Source organism: Scyliorhinus torazame, chromosome 23 (genome assembly GCF_047496885.1).
Source record: "Scyliorhinus torazame isolate Kashiwa2021f chromosome 23, sScyTor2.1, whole genome shotgun sequence".
NCBI lineage: Eukaryota > Metazoa > Chordata > Chondrichthyes > Carcharhiniformes > Scyliorhinidae > Scyliorhinus > Scyliorhinus torazame.
The window spans coordinates 57,761,117-57,781,661 of NC_092729.1; positions in this window are offsets into that span (position 1 = coordinate 57,761,117).

Below are 20,545 nucleotides of genomic sequence, written 5' to 3' on the forward strand. Positions count from 1 at the left end.
TGAACAATTACTCAGGCTAGAGAGAGAGAAACTGTCAGTCGTGATGTCACTGCGAACATCCACACTCGATGCTGACAGAGGAGTGACACTTCCCATCCTATCCCCTTCGATTCTATCCAATTCGATCACCTCCATCCCACCTCTATCTCATACGCATCGATCCCGTTCACCCACGCTCCGCCTCCACCATCGAAACTGTGTTAAAATATATGATACAATTTGTATCAATGGGATGAAGATACAGAACAGTCAGCCATATTTAAATCGAATGGCGTATGTGCCACAGTGAGCTTGTGTCGGAAACAAAAACCTTTGTTGCTAAAATAGAGATGTCTAGACGTCTGGAAACAGATTCTATATAAATGGTGCTCTACAGTAAACAGTATTTATGTAAATGGTAAACTGCTGGAAACAGATTCTATATAAACGGTGCTCGACAGTAATCAGTGTTTATGTAAACAGTGTACTGCTGGAAACAGATTCTATATAAACGGTGCTCTAGAGTAAACAATATTTATGTAAACAGTATACTGCTGGAAACAGTTTCTATATAAACGGTGCCCTACAGTAAACAGTGTTTATGTAAACGGTATACTGCTGGAAACAGGTTGTATATAAACGGAGCCCTACATTAAACAGTGTTTATGTAACCAGTATACTGCTGGAAACGGATTCTATATAAATGGTGCCCTACAGTAAACCGTGGTTATGTAACCAGCATACTGCTGGAAATTGATTCTATATAAATGGTGCGCTACAGTAAACAGTGTTTATATAACCAGTATATTGCTGGAAAATGATTCTGTATAAACGGTGCTCTACAGTAAACAGTATTTATGTAAACGGTATACTGCTGGAAACAGATTATATTTAAAAGGTGCTCTACAGTAAACAATATTTATGTAAATGGTATACTGCTGGAAACAGATTCTATATAAACGGTACCCTACAGTAAACAGTGTTTATGTAAACGGTATCCTGCTGGAAACAGATTCTATATAAACGGTGCCCTACAGTAAACAGTGTTTATGTAACCAGTACTCTGCTGGAAACAGATTCTATATAAACGGTGTTCTACAGTAAACCTTGTTTATGTAACCAGTAGACTGCTGGAAACAGATTCTATATAAATGGTGCTCTACAGTAAACAGTATTTATGTAAATGGTAAACTGCTGGAAACAGATTCTATATAAACGGTGCTCTACAGTAATCAGTGTTTATGTAAACAGTGTACTGCTGGAAACAGATTCTATATAAACGGTGCTCTAGAGTAAACAATATTTATGTAAATGGTAAACTGCTGGAAACAGATTCTATAGAAACGGTGCCCTACAGTAAACAGTGTTTATGTAACCAGCATACAGTTGGAAACTGATTCTATATGTACGGTGCGCTACAGTAAACAGTGTGTATGTAACCAGTATACTGCTGGAAACAGATTCTATGTAAACGGTGCTCTACAGTAAACAGTATTTATGTAAATGGTATAATGCTGGAAACAGATTCTATATAAACGGTGCTCTATAGTAAACAATATTTATGTAAATGGTTCACTGCTGAAAACAGATTCTATATAAACGGTGCCCTACAGGAAACAGTGTTTATGTAAACAGTATACTGCTGGAAACAGATTCTATATAAACGGTGCCCTACAGTAAACAGTGTTTATGTAAACGGTATACTGTTGGAAACAGAATCTATATCAACGGTGCCCGACAGCAAATAGTCTTTATGTAAACAGTATACTGCTGGAAACAGAATCTATATAAACGGTGCTCTACAGTAAACAGTGTTTATGTAACCAGTACACTGCTGGAAACAGATTCTATATAAACGGTGCTCTACGTAAACAGTACTTATGTAAATGGTAAACTGCTGGAAACAGATTCTATATAAACGGTGCTCTACAGTAAACAATGTTTATGTAAACAGTATACTGCTGAAAACAAATTCTATATAAATGGTGCACTGCAGTAAACAGTGTTTATGTAAACAGTACACTGCTGGAAACAGATTCTATATAAATGGTGCCCTACAGTAAACAGTGTATATGTAAACAGTATACTGCTGGAAACAGATTCTATATAAACGGTGCTCTACAGTAAACCGTATTTATGTAAACGTTAAACTGCTGGAAACAGATTACATATTAACGGTGCTCTACACTAAACAGTGTTTATGTAAACAGTAGGCTGCTTGAAACAGATTCTATATAAACGGTGCTCTAGAGTAAACAGTGTTTATGTAAACAGTATACTGCTGGAAACATATTCTATATAAACGGTGCCCTACAGTAAACAGTGATAATGTAAACTATACTGCTGGAAACAGATTCTATATAAACGGTGCTCAACAGTAAACAGTGTTTATGTAAACTGTATACTGCTGGAAACAGATTATATATAAACTGTGCTCTATAGTAAACAGTATTTATGTAAATGGTAAACTGCTGGAAACAGATTCTATATAAGCGGTGCCCTCCAGTAAACAGTGTTTATGTAACCAGCATGCTGCTGGAAACTGATTCTATATAAACGGTGCGCTACAGTAAACAGTGTTTATGTAACCAGTATACTGCTGGAAACTGATTCTATATAATCGGTGCTCTACAGTAAGCAGTATTTATGTAAACGGAATACTGCTAGAAACAGATTCTATATAAACGGTGCTCTACAGTAAACAGTATTTATGTAAATAGTATACTGCTGGAAACAGATTCTATATAAACGGTGCTCTACGGTAAACAGTGTTTATGTAACAAGTACACTGCTGGAAACAGATTCTATATAAACGATGCTCTGCGTAAACAGTATTTATGCAAATGGTAAACTGCTGGAAACAGATTCTATATAAACGGTGCTCTACAGTAAACAGTGTTTATGTAAACAGTATACTGCTGGAAACAGATTCTATATAAACGGTGCTCTACAGTTAACAGTATTTATGTAAATTGTAAACTGCTGGAAACAGATTCTCTATAAACGGTGCCCTACTGTAAACATTGTTTATGTAGCCAGTACACTGCTGGAAACAGATTCTATATAAACGGTGCTCTCCGTAAACAGTATTTATGTAAATGGTAAACTGCTGGAAACAGATTCTATATAAACGGTGCTCTACAGTAAACAGTGTTTATGTAAACAGTATACTGCTGGAAATAGATTCTATATAAACGGTGCTCTACAGTAAACACTGTTTATGTAACCAGTACACTGCTGGAAACAGATTCTATATAAACGGTGCTCTACGTAAACAGTATTTATGTAAATTGTAAACTGCTGGAAACAGATTCTATATAAATGGAGCCCTACAGTAAACAGTGTTTATGTAAACAGTACACTGCTGGAAACAGATTCTACATAAATGGTGCTCTACAGTAAACAGTATTTAAGTAAATGGTAAACTGCTGGAAACAGATTCTATATAAACGGTGCTCTACACTAAACAGTGTTTATGTAAACAGTATGCTGCTGGAAACAGATTCTATATAAACGGTGCTCTACAGTAAACACTGTTTATGTAAACAGTATGCTGCTGGAAACAGATTCTATATAAACGGTGCCCTACTATAAACAGTGTTTATGTAACCAGTACACTGCTGGAAACAGATTCTACATAAACGGTGCTCTAGGTAAACAGTATTTATGTAAATGGTAAACTGCTGGAAACAGATTCTATATAAACGGTGCTCAACAGTAAACAGTGTTTATGTAACCAGCATACTGCTGGAAACTGATTCTCTCTAAACGGTGCGCTACAGTAAACAGTGTTTATGTAACCAGTATACTGCTGGAAACTGATTCTATATAAATGGTGCCCTACAGTAAACAGTGTTTATGTAAACTGTATACTGCTGGAAACAGATTCTATATAAACGGTGCTCTACAGTAAACAGTATTTATGTAAACGGAATACTGCTGGAAACAGATTCTATATAAACGGTGCTCTCCGTAAACAGTATTTAAGTAAATGGTAAACTGCTGGTAACAGATTCTATATAAACGGTGCTCTACAGTAAACAATGTTTATGTAAATAGTATACTGCTGGAAACAGATTCTATATAAACGGTGCTCCTCAGTAAACAGTATTTATGTAAATTGTAAACTGCTGGAAACAGATTCTATATAAATGGTGCCATACAGTAAACAGTGTTTATGTAAACAGTACACTGCTGGAAACAGATTCTATATAAATGGTGCTCTACAGTAAACAGTATTTAAGTAAATGGTAAACTGCTGGAAACAGATTCTATATAAACGGTGCTCTACACTAAACAGTGTTTATGTAAAAAGTATGCTGCTGGAAACAGATTCTATATAAACGGTGCTCTACAGTAAACACTGTTTATGTAAACAGTATGCTGCTGGAAACAGATTCTATATAAACGGTGCCCTACTGTAAACAGTGTTTATGTAACCAGTGCACTGCTGGAAACAGATTCTATATAAACGGTGCTCTAGGTAAACAGTATTTATGTAAATGGTAAACTGCTGGAAACAGATTCTATATAAACGGTGCTCAACAGTAAACAGTGTTTATGTAAACAGTATACTGCTGGAAACAGATTCTATATAAACGGTGCTCTATAGTAAACAGTATTTTTGTAAATGGTAAACTGCTGGAAACAGATTCTATATAAACGGTGCCCTACAGTAAACAGTGTGTATGTAACCAGCATACTGCTGGAAACTGATTCTCTCTAAACGGTGCGCTACAGTAAACAGTGTTTATGTAACCAGTATACTGCTGTAAACTGATTCTATATAAACGGTGCCCTACAGTAAACTGTGTTTATGTAAACTGTATACTGCTGGAAACAGATTGTATATAAACGGTGCTCTACAGTAAACAGTATTTATGTAAACGGAAAACTGCTGGAAACAGATTCTATATAAACGGTGCTCTACAGTAAACAGTGTTTATGTAAACAGTATACTGCTGGAAACAGATTCTATATAAACGGTGCTCTACAGTTAACAGTATTTATGTAAATTGTAAACTGCTGGAAACAGATTCTCTATAAACGGTGCCCTACTGTAAACAGTGTTTATGTAACCAGTACACTGCTGGAAACAGATTCTATATAAACGGTGCTCTATGTAAACTGTATTTATGTAAATGGTAAACTGCTGGAAACAGATTCTATATAAACGGTGCACTACAGTAAACAGTGTTTATGTAAACAGTACACTGCTGGAAACAGATTCTATATAAACGGTGCCCTACAGTAAACAGTGTATATGTAAACAGTATACTGCTGGAAACAGATTCTATATAAATGGTGCTCTAGAGTAAACAGTATTTAAGTAAATGGTAAACTGCTGGAAACAGATTCTATATAAACGGTGCTCTACACTAAACAGTGTTTATGTAAACAGTATGCTGCAGGAAACAGATTCTATATAAACGGTGCTCTACAGTAAACACTGTTTATGTAAACAGTATACTGCTGGAAACAGATTCTATATAAACGGTGCCCTACAGTAAACAGTGTTTATGTAAACTGTATACTGCTGGAAACAGATTCTATATAAACGGTGCTCTACAGTAAACAGTGTTTATGTAAACAGTATACTGCTGGAAACAGATTCTATATAAACGGTGCTCTACAGTTAACAGTATTTATGTAAATTGTAAACTGCTGGAAACAGATTCTCTATAAACGGTGCCCTACTGTAAACAGTGTTTATGTAACCAGTACACTGCTGGAAACAGATTCTATATAAACGGTGCTCTATGTAAACTGTATTTATGTAAATGGTAAACTGCTGGAAACAGATTCTATATAAACGGTGCACTACAGTAAACAGTGTTTATGTAAACAGTACACTGCTGGAAACAGATTCTATATAAACGGTGCCCTACAGTAAACAGTGTATATGTAAACAGTATACTGCTGGAAACAGATTCTATATAAATGGTGCTCTAGAGTAAACAGTATTTAAGTAAATGGTAAACTGCTGGAAACAGATTCTATATAAACGGTGCTCTACACTAAACAGTGTTTATGTAAACAGTATGCTGCAGGAAACAGATTCTATATAAACGGTGCTCTACAGTAAACACTGTTTATGTAAACAGTATACTGCTGGAAACAGATTCTATATAAACGGTGCCCTACAGTAAACAGTGTTTATGTAAACTGTATACTGCTGGAAACAGATTCTATATAAACGGTGCGCTACAGTAAACAGTGTTTATGTAACCAGTATACTGCTGGAAACTGATTCTATATAAACGGTGCTCTACAGTAAACAGTATTTATGTAAATGGTAAACTGCTGGAAACAGATTCTATATAAACGGTGCTCGAGTAAACAGTGTTTATGTAAACAGTATACTGCTGGAAACAGATTCTATATAAACGGTGCTCTACGTAAACAGTATTTATGTAAATGGTAAACTGCTGGAAACAGATTCTATATAAACAGTGCTCTACAGTAAACAGTGTTTATGTAACCAGTATACTGCTGGAAACAGATTCTATATAAACGGTGCCCTACAGTAAACAGTGTTTATGTAAACAGTATACTGCTGGAAACAGATTCTATATAAACGGTGCTCTACAGTAAACAGTATTTATGTAAATGGTAAACTGCTGGAAATAGATTCTATATAAACGGTGCTCTACACTAAACAGTGTTTATGTAAACAGTATGCTGCTGGAAACAGATTCTATATAAACGGTGCTCTACAGTAAACAGTGTTTATGTGCAGTAAGAAGTCTTACAACACCAGGTGAAAGTCCAACAGGTTTGTTTCGATGTCACTAGCTTTCGGAGCGCTGCTCCTTCCTCAGATGAATGAAGAGGTATGTTCCAGAAACACATATATAGACAAATTACATGAACATTGTTTACTGTAAGCACCGATTATATAGAATCTGTTTCCAGCAGTATACTGTTTACATAAACACTGTTTACTGTAGAGCACCGTTTATATAGAATCTGTTTCCAGCAGTTTACCATTTACATAAATACTGTTTACTGTAGAGCACCGTTTATATAGAATCTTTTTCCAGCAGTATACTGGTTCCATAAACATTGTTTACTGTAAGCACCGATTATATAGAATCTGTTTCCAGCAGTATACTGTTTACATAAACACTGTTTACCGTAGAGCACCGTTTATATAGAATCTGTTTCCAGCAGTATACCGTTTACATAAATACTGTTTACTGTAGAGCACCGTTTATATAGAATCAGTTTCCAGCAGTATACTGGTTACATAAACAATGTTTACTGGAGCGCACCGTTTATATAGAATCAGTTTCCAGCAGGATGCTGGTTACATAAATACTGTTTACTGTAGGGCACCGTTTATATAGAATCAGTTTCCAGCAGTTTACCATTTACATAAATACTGTTTACTGTAGTGCACCGTTTATATAGAATCTGTTTCCAGCAGTATACTGTTTACATAAACACTGTTTACTGTAGGGCACCGTTTATATAGAGTCTGTTTTCAGCAGTTTACCGTTTACATAAACACTGTTTACTGTAGGGCACCGTTTATATAGAATCTGTTTCCAGCAGTATACTGTTTACATAAACACTGTTTACTGTAGAGCACCGTTTATATAGATTCTGTTTCCAGCAGTTTACCATTTGCATAAATACTGTTTACTGTAGAGCACCGTTTATATAGAAACTGTTTCTTGCAGTATACTGGTGACATAAACACTGTTTACTGTGGAACACCGTTTATATAGAATCTGTTTCCAGCAGTATACTGTTTACATAAACACTGTTTACTGGAGGGCACCGTTTATATAAAATCTGTTTCCAGCAGTATGCCGTTTACATAAACACTGTTTACTGTCGGGCACCGTTTATATAGAATCTGTTTCCAGCAGTATACTGTTTACATAAACACTGTTTACTGGAGGGCACCGTTTATATAGAATCTGTTTCCAGCAGTATACCGTTTACATAAACACTGTTTACCGTAGAGCACCCTTTATATAGAATCTGCTTCCAGCAGTGTACCATTTACATAAAAATAGTTTATTGTAGAGCACCGTTTATATAAAATCTGTTTCCAGAACTTTACCGTTTACATAAATACTGTTTACTGCAGAGCACCGTTTATATAGAATCAGTTTCCAGCAGTATACTGGTTACATAAACACGGTTTAATGTAGGGCACCGTTTATATAGCATCAGTTTCCAGCAGTATGCTGGTTACATAAACACTATTTACTGTAGGGCACCGTTTATATAGAATCAGCTTCCAGCAATATACTGGTTACACAAACACTGTTTAATGTAGGGCACCGTTTACATACAATCTGTTTCCAGCAGTATACCGTTTAGATAAACACTGTTTACTGTAGGGCACCGTTTATATAGAATCTGTTTCCAGCAGTATACTGTTTACATAAACACTGTTTACTGTAGGGCACCGTTTATATAGAATCTGTTTCCAGCAGTATACTGTTTACATAAACGCTGTTTACTGTAGGGCTCCGTTTATATAGAATCGGTTTCCAGCAGTTTACTGTTTACATAAATACTGTTTACTGTAGAGCACCGTTTTTATAGAATCTGTTTCCAGCAGTATACCGTTTACATAAACACAGTTTACTGTAGAGCACCGTTTATATATAATCTGTTTCCAGCAGTATACTGTTTACATAAATACTGTTTACTGTAGACCACCGTTGATATGGAATCTGCTTCCAGCAGTATACCGTTTACATAAACACTGTTTACTGAAGAGCACCGTTTATATAGAATCTGTTTCCAGCATTTTACTATTTACATAAATACTGTTTACAGTAGGGCACCGTTTATATAGAATTTGTTTCCGGCTGTATACCGTTTACATAAACACTGTTTACTGTAGAGCACCGTTTATATAGAATCTGTTTCCAGCAGTATGGCGTTTATATAAACACTGTTTACTGTAGGGCACCGTTTATATAGAATCTGTTTCCAGCAGTATATTGTTTACATAAACACTGTTTACTGTAGGGCACCGTTTATATAGAATCTGTTTCCAGCAGTATACTGTTTACATAAACACTGTTTGCTGTAGAGCACCGTTTATATAGAATCTGTATCCAGCATTTTACAATTTACATAAACACTGTTTACTGTAGAGCACCGTTTATATAGAATCTGTTTCCAGCAGTATACTGTTTACATAAACACTGTTTACTGTAGAGCACCGTTTATATATAATCTGTTTACAGCAGTATAATGTTTACATAAACACTGTTTACTGTAGTGCACCGTTTATATAGAATCTGTTTCCAGCATTTTACCATTTACATAATTACTGTTTGCTGTAGAGCACCGTTTATATAGAATCTGTTTCCATCAGTATGCTGGTTACATAAACAGTTTACTGTAGGGCACCGTTTATATAGAATCTGTTTCCAGCAGTTTACCATTTACATAAATACTGTTTACTGTAGAGCACCGTTTATATAGAATCTGTTTCCAGCAGTATACTGTTTACATAAACGTTGTTTACTGTAGGAACCATTTATATAGAGTCTGTTTTCAGCAGTTTACCGTTTACATAAACACTGTTTACTGTAGGGCACCGTTTATATGGAATCTGTTTCCAGCAGTTTACCATTTACATAAATCCTGTTTACTGTAGAGCACCGTTTATAAAGATTCTGTTTTCAGCAGTATACTGTTTACATAAACACTGTTTACTGTAGTGCACCGTTTATATAGAATCTGTTTCCAGCATTTTACCATTTACATAATTACTGTTTGCTGTAGAGCACCGTTTATATAGAATCTGTTTCCAGCAGTATGCTGGTTACATAAACACTGTTTACTGTAGGGCACCGTTTATATAGAATCTGTTTCCAGCAGTTTACCATTTACATAAATACTGTTTACTGTAGAGCACCGTTTATATAGAATCAGTTTCCAGCAGTATACTGTTTACATAAACGTTGTTTACTGTAGGAACCATTTATATAGAGTCTGTTTTCAGCAGTTTACCGTTTACATAAACACTGTTTACTGTAGGGCGCCGTTTATATAGAATCTGTTTCCAGCAGTATACTGTTTACATAAACACTGTTTACTGTAGAGCACCGTTTATATAGAATCTGTTTCCAGCAGTTTACCATTTGCATAAATACTGTTTACTATAGAGCACCGTTTATATAGAATCTGTTTCCAGCAGTATACTGGTTACATAAACACTGTTTACTGTAGAACACCGTTTATTTAGAATCTGTTTCCAGCAGTATACTGTTTACATAAACACTGTTTACTGTAGGGCACCGTTTATATAGAATCTGTTTCCAGCAGTATACTGTTTACATAAACACTGTTTACTGTAGAGCACCGTTTATATAGAATCTGTTTCCAGCGGCATACTGTTTACATAAACACTGTTTACTGTAGGGCACCGTTTATATGGAATCTGTTTCCAGCAGTTTACCATTTACATAAATCCTGTTTACTGTAGAGCACCGTTTATATAGATTCTGTTTTCAGCAGTATACTGTTTACATAAACACTGTTTACTGTAGGGCACCCGTTATATAGAATCTGTTTCCAGCAGTTTACCATTTACATAAATACTGTTTACTGTCGAGCACCGTTTATATATAATCTGTTTCCAGCAGTATACTGTTTACATAAACACTGTTTACTGTAGGGCATCGTTTATATTATTATAATATTATTATAATAAGTGGGGCTTGTTCAAGGATCAGCTATAAGTGGGGCTTGTTCAAGGATCAGCTACTAAGTGGGGCTTGTTCAAGGATCAGCTACTGCGTGTTCTTGATAAGTATGTACCGGTCAGACAGTGAGGAAGGCGACGAGCTAGGGAACCGTGGTTTACCAGTGAAGTGGAATCTCTTGTTAAGAGGAAGAAGGAGGCCTATGTGAAGATGAAGTGTGAAGTTTCGGTTGGGGCGATGGATAGTTACAAGGTAGCGAGGAAGGATCTAAAGAGAGAGCTAAGACGAGCAAGGAGGGGACATGAGAAGTATTTGGCAGGAAGGATCAAGGAAAACCCAAAAGCTTTCTATAGGTATGTCAGGAATAAGCGAATGACTAGGGAAAGAGTAGGACCAGTCAAGGACAGGGATGGGAAATTGTGTGTGGAGTCTGAAGAGATAGGCGAGATACTAAATGAATATTTTTCGTCAGTATTCACTCAGGAAAAAGATAATGTTGTGGAGGAGAATGCTGAGCTCCAGGCTAATAGAATAGATGGCATTGAGGTACGTAGGGAAGAGGTGTTGGCAATTCTGGACAGGCTGAAAATAGATAAGTCCCCGGGACCTGATGGGATTTATCCTAGGATTCTATGGGAGGCCAGGGAAGAGATTGCTGGACCTTTGGCTTTGATTTTTATGTCATCATTGGCTACAGGAATAGTGCCAGAGGACTGGAGGACAGCAAATGTGGTCCCTTTGTTCAAAAAGGGGAGCAGAGACAACACCGGCAACTATAGACCGGTGAGCCTCACGTCTGTAGTGGGTAAAGTCTTGGAGGGGATTATAAGGGACAAGATTTATAATCATCTAGATAGGAATGATATGATCAGGGATAGTCAGCATGGCTTTGTGAAGGGTAGGTCATGCCTCACAAACCTTATTGAGTTCTTTGAGAAGGTGACTGAACAGGTAGACGAGGGTAGAGCAGTTGATGTGGTGTATATGGATTTCAGCAAAGCGTTTGATAAGGTTCCCCACGGTAGGCTATTGCAAAAAATACGGAGGCTGGGGATTGAGGGTGATTTAGAGATGTGGATCAGAAATTGGCTAGCTGAAAGAAGATAGAGGGTGGTGGTTGATGGGAAATGTTCAGAATGGAGTACAGTCACAAGTGGAGTACCACAAGGATCTGTTCTGGGGCCGTTGCTGTTTGTCATTTTTATCAATGACCTAGAGGAAGGCACAGAAGGGTGGGTGAGTAAATTTGCAGATGATACTAAAGTCGGTGGTGTTGTCGATAGTGTGGAAGGATGTAGCAGGTTACAGAGGGATATAGATAAGCTGCAGAGCTGGGCTGAGAGGTGGCAAATGGAGTTTAATGTAGAGAAGTGTGAGGTGATTCACTTTGGAAGGAATAACAGGAATGCGGAATATTTGGCTAATGGTAAAGTTCTTGAAAGTGTGGATGAGCAGAGGGATCTAGGTGTCCATGTACATAGATCCCTGAAAGTTGCCACCCAGGTTGATAGGGTTGTGAAGAAGGCCTATGGAGTGTTGGCCTTTATTGGTAGAGGGATTGAGTTCCGGAGTCGGGAGGTCATGTTGCAGCTGTACAGAACTCTGGTCCGGCCGCATTTGGAGTATTGCGTACAGTTCTGGTCACCGCATTATCGGAAGGACGTGGAGGCTTTGGAGCGGGTGCAGAGGAGATTTACCAGGATGTTGCCTGGTATGGAGGGAAAATCTTATGAGGAAAGGCTGACGGACTTGAGGTTGTTTTCGTTGGAGAGAAGAAGGTTAAGAGGAGACTTAATAGAGGCATACAAAATGATCAGGGGGTTGGATAGGGTGGACAGTGAGAGCCTTCTCCAGCGGATGTATATGGCTGGCACGAGGGGACATAACTTTAAACTGAGGGGTAATAGATATAGGACAGAGGTCAGAGGTAGGTTCTTTACGCAAAGAGTAGTGAGGCCGTGGAATGCCCTACCTGCTACAGTAGTGAACTCGCCAACATTGAGGGCATTTAAAAGTTTATTGGATAAACATATGGATGATAATGGCATAGTGTAGGTTAGATGGCTTTTGTTTCGGTGCAACATCGTGGGCCGAAGGGCATGTACTGCGCTGTATTGTTCTATGTTCTATGTTCTATATTGAATCTGTTTCCAGCAGTTTACTGTTTACATAAACACTGTTTACTGTTGAGCACCGTAGAATCTGTTTCCAGCAGTATACTGTGTACATAAACACTGTTTACTGTCGAGCACCGTTTATGTGGAATCTGTTTCCAGCAGTATACTGTTTTCAGAAACACTGTTTACTGTAATCTGTTTCCAGATTCTGTTTCCAGAATCTGTTTCCAGCAGTATACTGTGTACATAAGCACTGTTTACTGTCGAGCACCGTTTATATAGAATCTGTTTCCAGCAGTATACTGTTTTCAGAAACACTGTTTACTGTAGAGCACCGTTTATATAGAATCTGTTTACAACAGTATACTGTTTACAAAAACACTGTTTACTGTAGGGCACCGTTTAAAAAGAATCTGTTTCCAGCAGTATACTGTTTACATAAACACTGTTTACTGTAGGGCATCGTTTATATTGAATCTGTTTCCAGCAGTTTACCATTTACATAAATACTGTTTACTGTAGAGCACCGTTTATATAGAATCTGTTTCCAGCAGTATACTGTTTACATAAACACTGTTTACTGTAGAGCACCGTTTATATAGAATCTGTTTCCAGCAGTAAACTGTTTACATCAATACTGATTACTGCCGGGCACCGTTTATATAGAATCTGATTCCAGCTGTATGCCGTTTACATAAACACTGTTTACTGTAGGGCACCGTTTATATAGAATCTGTTTCCAGCAGTATACTGGTTACATAAACATTGTTTACTGTAGAGCACCATTTATATAGAAACTGTTTCCAGCAGTATACTGTTTGCATAAACACTGTTTACTGTGGAACACCGTTTATATAGAATCTGTTTCCAGCAGTATACTGTTTACATAAACACTGTTTACTGTAGGGCACCGTTTACATACAATCTGTTTCCAGCAGGATACCGTTTAGATAAACACTGTTTACTGTAGGGCACCGTTTATATAGAATCTGTTTCCAGCAGTATACTGTTTACATAAACACTGTTTACTGTAGGGCACCGTTTATATAGAATCTGTTTCCAGCAGTATACTGTTTACATAAACGCTGTTTACTGTAGGGCTCCGTTTATATAGAATCGGTTTCCAGCAGTTTACTGTTTACATAAATACTGGTTACTGTAGAGCACCGTTTTTATAGAATCTGTTTCCAGCATTTTACCATTTACATAAATACTGTTTACTGTAGAGCACCGTTTATATGGAATCTATTTCCAGCAGTATACCGTTTACATAAACACTGTTTACTGTAGAGCACCGTTTATATATAATCTGTTTCCAGCAGTATACTGTTTACATAAATACTGTTTACTGTAGACCACCGTTGATATGGAATCTGCTTCCAGCAGTATACCGTTTACATAAACACTGTTTACTGAAGAGCACCGTTTATATAGAATCTGTTTCCAGCATTTTACTATTTACATAAATACTGTTTACAGTAGGGCACCGTTTATATAGAATTTGTTTCCGGCTGTATACCGTTTATGTAGTAAACAGTGTTTATGTAAACAGTATACTGCTGTACACTGTTTACTGTAGAGCACCGTTTATATAGAATCTGTTTCCAGCAGTATGGCGTTTATATAAACACTGTTTACTGTAGGGCACCGTTTATATAGAATCTGTTTCCAGCAGTATATTGTTTACATAAACGCTGTTTACTGTAGGGCTCCGTTTATATAGAATCGGTTTCCAGCAGTATACTGTTTACATAAACACTGTTTGCTGTAGAGCACCGTTTATATAGAATCTGTATCCAGCATTTTACAATTTACATAAACACTGTTTACTGTAGAGCACCGTTTATATAGAATCTGTTTCCAGCAGTATACTGTTTACATAAACACTGTTTACTGTAGAGCACCGTTTATATAGAATCTGTTTACAGCAGTATAATGTGTACATAAACACTGTTTACTGTAGTGCACCGTTTATATAGAATCTGTTTCCAGCATTTTACCATTTACATAATTACTGTTTGCTGCAGAGCACCGTTTATATAGAATCTGTTTCCAGCAGTATGCTGGTTACATAAACACTGTTTACTGTAGGGCACCGTTTATATAGAATCTGTTTCCAGCAGTTTACCATTTACATAAATACTGTTTACTGTAGAGCACCGTTTATATAGAATCTGTTTCCAGCAGTATACTGTTTACATAAACGTTGTTTACTGTAGGAACCATTTATATAGAGTCTGTTTTCAGCAGTTTACCGTTTACATAAACACTGTTTACTGTAGGGCACCGTTTATATGGAATCTGTTTCCAGCAGTTTACCATTTACATAAATCCTGTTTACTGTAGAGCACCGTTTATAAAGATTCTGTTTTCAGCAGTATACTGTTTACATAAACACTGTTTACTGTAGTGCACCGTTTATATAGAATCTGTTTCCAGCATTTTACCATTTACATAATTACTGTTTGCTGTAGAGCACCGTTTATATAGAATCTGTTTCCAGCAGTATGCTGGTTACATAAACACTGTTTACTGTAGGGCACCGTTTATATAGAATCTGTTTCCAGCAGTTTACCATTTACATAAATACTGTTTACTGTAGAGCACCGTTTATATAGAATCAGTTTCCAGCAGTATACTGTTTACATAAACGTTGTTTACTGTAGGAACCATTTATATAGAGTCTGTTTTCAGCAGTTTACCGTTTACATAAACACTGTTTACTGTAGGGCGCCGTTTATATAGAATCTGTTTCCAGCAGTATACTGTTTACATAAACACTGTTTACTGTAGAGCACCGTTTATATAGAATCTGTTTCCAGCAGTTTACCATTTGAATAAATACTGTTTACTATAGAGCACCGTTTATATAGAATCTGTTTCCAGCAGTATACTGGTTACATAAACACTGTTTACTGTAGAACTCCGTTTATATAGAATCTGTTTCCAGCAGTATACTGTTTACATAAACACTGTTTACTGTAGGGCACCGTTTATATAGAATCTGTTTCCAGCAGTATAATGTTTACATAAACACTGTTTACTGTAGAGCACCGTTTATATAGAATCTGTTTCCAGCGGCATACTGTTTACATAAACACTGTTTACTGTAGGGCACCGTTTATATGGAATCTGTTTCCAGCAGTTTACCATTTACATAAATCCTGTTTACTGTAGAGCACCGTTTATATAGATTCTGTTTTCAGCAGTATACTGTTTACATAAACACTGTTTACTGTAGGGCACCCGTTATATAGAATCTGTTTCCAGCAGTTTACCATTTACATAAATACTGTTTACTGTCGAGCACCGTTTATATATAATCTGTTTCCAGCAGTATACTGTTTACATAAACACTGTTTACTGTAGGGCATCGTTTATATTATTATAATATTATTATAATAAGTGGGGCTTGTTCAAGGATCAGCTATAAGTGGGGCTTGTTCAAGGATCAGCTACTAAGTGGGGCTTGTTCAAGGATCAGCTACTGCGTGTTCTTGATAAGTATGTACCGGTCAGACAGGGAGGAAGGCGACGAGCTAGGGAACCGTGGTTTACCAGTGAAGTGGAATCTCTTGTTAAGAGGAAGAAGGAGGCCTATGTGAAGATGAAGTGTGAAGTTTCGGTTGGGGCGATGGATAGTTACAAGGTAGCGAGGAAGGATCTAAAGAGAGAGCTAAGACGAGCAAGGAGGGGACATGAGAAGTATTTGGCAGGAAGGATCAAGGAAAACCCAAAAGCTTTCTATAGGTATGTCAGGAATAAGCGAATGACTAGGGAAAGAGTAGGACCAGTCAAGGACAGGGATGGGAAATTGTGTGTGGAGTCTGAAGAGATAGGCGAGATACTAAATGAATATTTTTCGTCAGTATTCACTCAGGAAAAAGATAATGTTGTGGAGGAGAATGCTGAGCCCCAGGCTAATAGAATAGATGGCATTGAGGTACGTAGGGAAGAGGTGTTGGCAAATCTGGACAGGCTGAAAATAGATAAGTCCCCGGGACCTGATGGGATTTATCCTAGGATTCTATGGGAGGCCAGGGAAGAGATTGCTGGACCTTTGGCTTTGATTTTTATGTCATCATTGGCTACAGGAATAGTGCCAGAGGACTGGAGGACAGCAAATGTGGTCCCTTTGTTCAAAAAGGGGAGCAGAGACAACACCGGCAACTATAGACCGGTGAGCCTCACGTCTGTAGTGGGTAAAGTCTTGGAGGGGATTATAAGGGACAAGATTTATAATCATCTAGATAGGAATGATATGATCAGGGATAGTCAGCATGGCTTTGTGAAGGGTAGGTCATGCCTCACAAACCTTATTGAGTTCTTTGAGAAGGTGACTGAACAGGTAGACGAGGGTAGAGCAGTTGATGTGGTGTATATGGATTTCAGCAAAGCGTTTGATAAGGTTCCCCACGGTAGGCTATTGCAAAAAATACGGAGGCTGGGGATTGAGGGTGATTTAGAGATGTGGATCAAAAATTGGCTAGCTGAAAGAAGATAGAGGGTGGTGGTTGATGGGAAATGTTCAGAATGGAGTACAGTCACAAGTGGAGTACCACAAGGATCTGTTCTGGGGCCGTTGCTGTTTGTCATTTTTATCAATGACCTAGAGGAAGGCACAGAAGGGTGGGTGAGTAAATTTGCAGATGATACTAAAGTCGGTGGTGTTGTCGATAGTGTGGAAGGATGTAGCAGGTTACAGAGGGATATAGATAAGCTGCAGAGCTGGGCTGAGAGGTGGCAAATGGAGTTTAATGTAGAGAAGTGTGAAGTGATTCACTTTGGAAGGAATAACAGGAATGCGGAATATTTGGCTAATGGTAAAGTTCTTGAAAGTGTGGCTGAGCAGAGGGATCTAGGTGTCCATGTACATAGATCTCTGAAAGTTGCCACCCAGGTTGATAGGGTTGTGAAGAAGGCCTATGGAGTGTTGGCCTTTATTGGTAGAGGGATTGAGTTCCGGAGTCGGGAGGTCATGTTGCAGCTGTACAGAACTCTGGTCCGGCCGCATTTGGAGTATTGCGTACAGTTCTGGTCATCGCATTATAGGAAGGACGTGGAGGCTTTGGAGCGGGTGCAGAGGAGATTTACCAGGATGTTGCCTGGTATGGAGGGAAAATCTTATGAGGAAAGGCTGACGGACTTGAGGTTGTTTTCGTTGGAGAGAAGAAGGTTAAGAGGAGACTTAATAGAGGCATACAAAATGATCAGGGGGTTGGATAGGGTGGACAGTGAGAGCCTTCTCCAGCGGATGTATATGGCTGGCACGAGGGGACATAACTTTAAACTGAGGGGTAATAGATATAGGACAGAGGTCAGAGGTAGGTTCTTTACGCAAAGAGTAGTGAGGCCGTGGAATGCCCTACCTGCTACAGTAGTGAACTCGCAAACATTGAGGGCATTTAAAAGTTTATTGGATAAACATATGGATGATAATGGCATAGTGTAGGTTAGATGGCTTTTGTTTCGGTGCAACATCGTGGGCCGAAGGGCATGTACTGCGCTGTATTGTTCTATGTTCTATGTTCTATATTGAATCTGTTTCCAGCAGTTTACTGTTTACATAAACACTGTTTACTGTTGAGCACCGTAGAATCTGTTTCCAGCAGTATACTGTGTACATTATCATTGTTTACTGTCGAGCACCGTTTATGTGGAATCTGTTTCCAGCAGTATACTGTTTTCAGAAACACTGTTTACTGTAATCTGTTTCCAGATTCTGTTTCCAGAATCTGTTTCCAGCAGTATACTGTGTACATAAGCACTGTTTACTGTCGAGCACCGTTTATATAGGATCTGTTTCCAGCAGTATACTGTTTTCAGAAACACTGTTTACTGTAGAGCACCGTTTATATAGAATCTGTTTCCAACAGTATACTGTTTACAAAAACACTGTTTACTGTAGGGCACCGTTTAAAAAGAATCTGTTTCCAGCAGTATACTGTTTACATAAACACTGTTTACTGTAGGGCATCGTTTATATTGAATCTGTTTCCAGCAGTTTACCATTTACATAAATACTGTTTACTGTAGAGCACCGTTTATATAGAATCTGTTTCCAGCAGTATACTGTTTACATAAACACTTTACTGTAGAGCACCGTTTATATAGAATCTGTTTCCAGCAGTAAACTGTTTACATCAATACTGTTTACTGCCGGGCACCGTTTATGTAGAATCTGATTCCAGCTGTATGCCGTTTACATAAACACTGTTTACTGTAGGGCACCGTTTATATAGAATCTGTTTCCAGCAGTATACTGGTTACATAAACATTGTTTACTGTAGAGCACCATTTATATAGAAACTGTTTCCAGCAGTATACTGTTTGCATAAACACTGTTTACTGTGGAACACCGTTTATATAGAATCTGTTTCCAGCAGTATACTGTTTACATAAACACTGTTTACTGTAGGGCACCGTTTATATAGAATCTGTTTCCAGCAGTATACCGTTTACATAAACACTGTTTACTGTCGGGCACCGTTTATATAGAATCTGTTTCCAGCAGTATACTGTTTACATAAACACTGTTTACTGGAGGGCACCGTTTATATAGAATCTGTTTCCAGCAGTATACCGTTTACATAAACACTGTTTACCTTAGAGCACCGTTTATATAGAATCTGCTTCCAGCAGTATACCATTTACATTAAAATAGTTTATTGTAGAGCACCGTTTATATAAAATCTGTTTCCAGAACTTTACCGTTTACATAAATACTGTTTACTGCAGAGCACCGTTTATATAGAATCAGTTTCCAGCAGTATACTGGTTACATAAACACTGTTTACTGTAGGGCACCGTTTATATAGAATCAGTTTCCAGCAGTATGCTGGTTACATAAACACTATTTACTGTAGGGCACCGTTTATCTAGAATCAGCTTCCAGCAATATACTGGTTACACAAACACTGTTTAATGTAGGGCACCGTTTACATACAATCTGTTTCCAGCAGTATACCGTTTAGATAAACACTGTTTACTGTAGGGCACCGTTTATATAGAATCTGTTTCCAGCAGTATACTGTTTACATAAACACTGTTTACTGTAGGGCACCGTTTATATAGAATCTGTTTCCAGCAGTATACTGTTTACATAACCGCTGTTTACTGTAGGGCTCCGTTTATATAGAATCGGTTTCCAGCAGTTTACTGTTTACATAAATACTGTTTACTGTAGAGCACCGTTTTTATAGAATCTGTTTTCAGCATTTTACCATTTACATAAATACTGTTTACTGTAGAGCACCGTTTATATGGAATCTATTTCCAGCAGTATACCGTTTACATAAACACTGTTTACTGTAGAGCACCGTTTATATATAATCTGTTTCCAGCAGTATACTGTTTACATAAATACTGTTTACTCTAGAGCACCGTTGATATGGAATCTGCTTCCAGCAGTATACCGTTTACATAAACACTGTTTACTGAAGAGCACCGTTTATATAGAATCTGTTTCCAGCATTTTACTATTTACATAAATACTGTTTACAGTAGAGCACCGTTTATATAGAATTTGTTTCCAGCAGTATACCGTTTACATAAACACTGTTTACTGTAGAGCACCGTTTATATAGAATCTGTTTCCAGCAGTATGGCGTTTATATAAACACTGTTTACTGTAGGGCACCGTTTATATAGAATCTGTTTCCAGCAGTATATTGTTTACATAAACACTGTTTACTGTAGGGCACCGTTTATATAGAATCTGTTTCCAGCAGTATACTGTTTACATAAACACTGTTTACTGTAGAG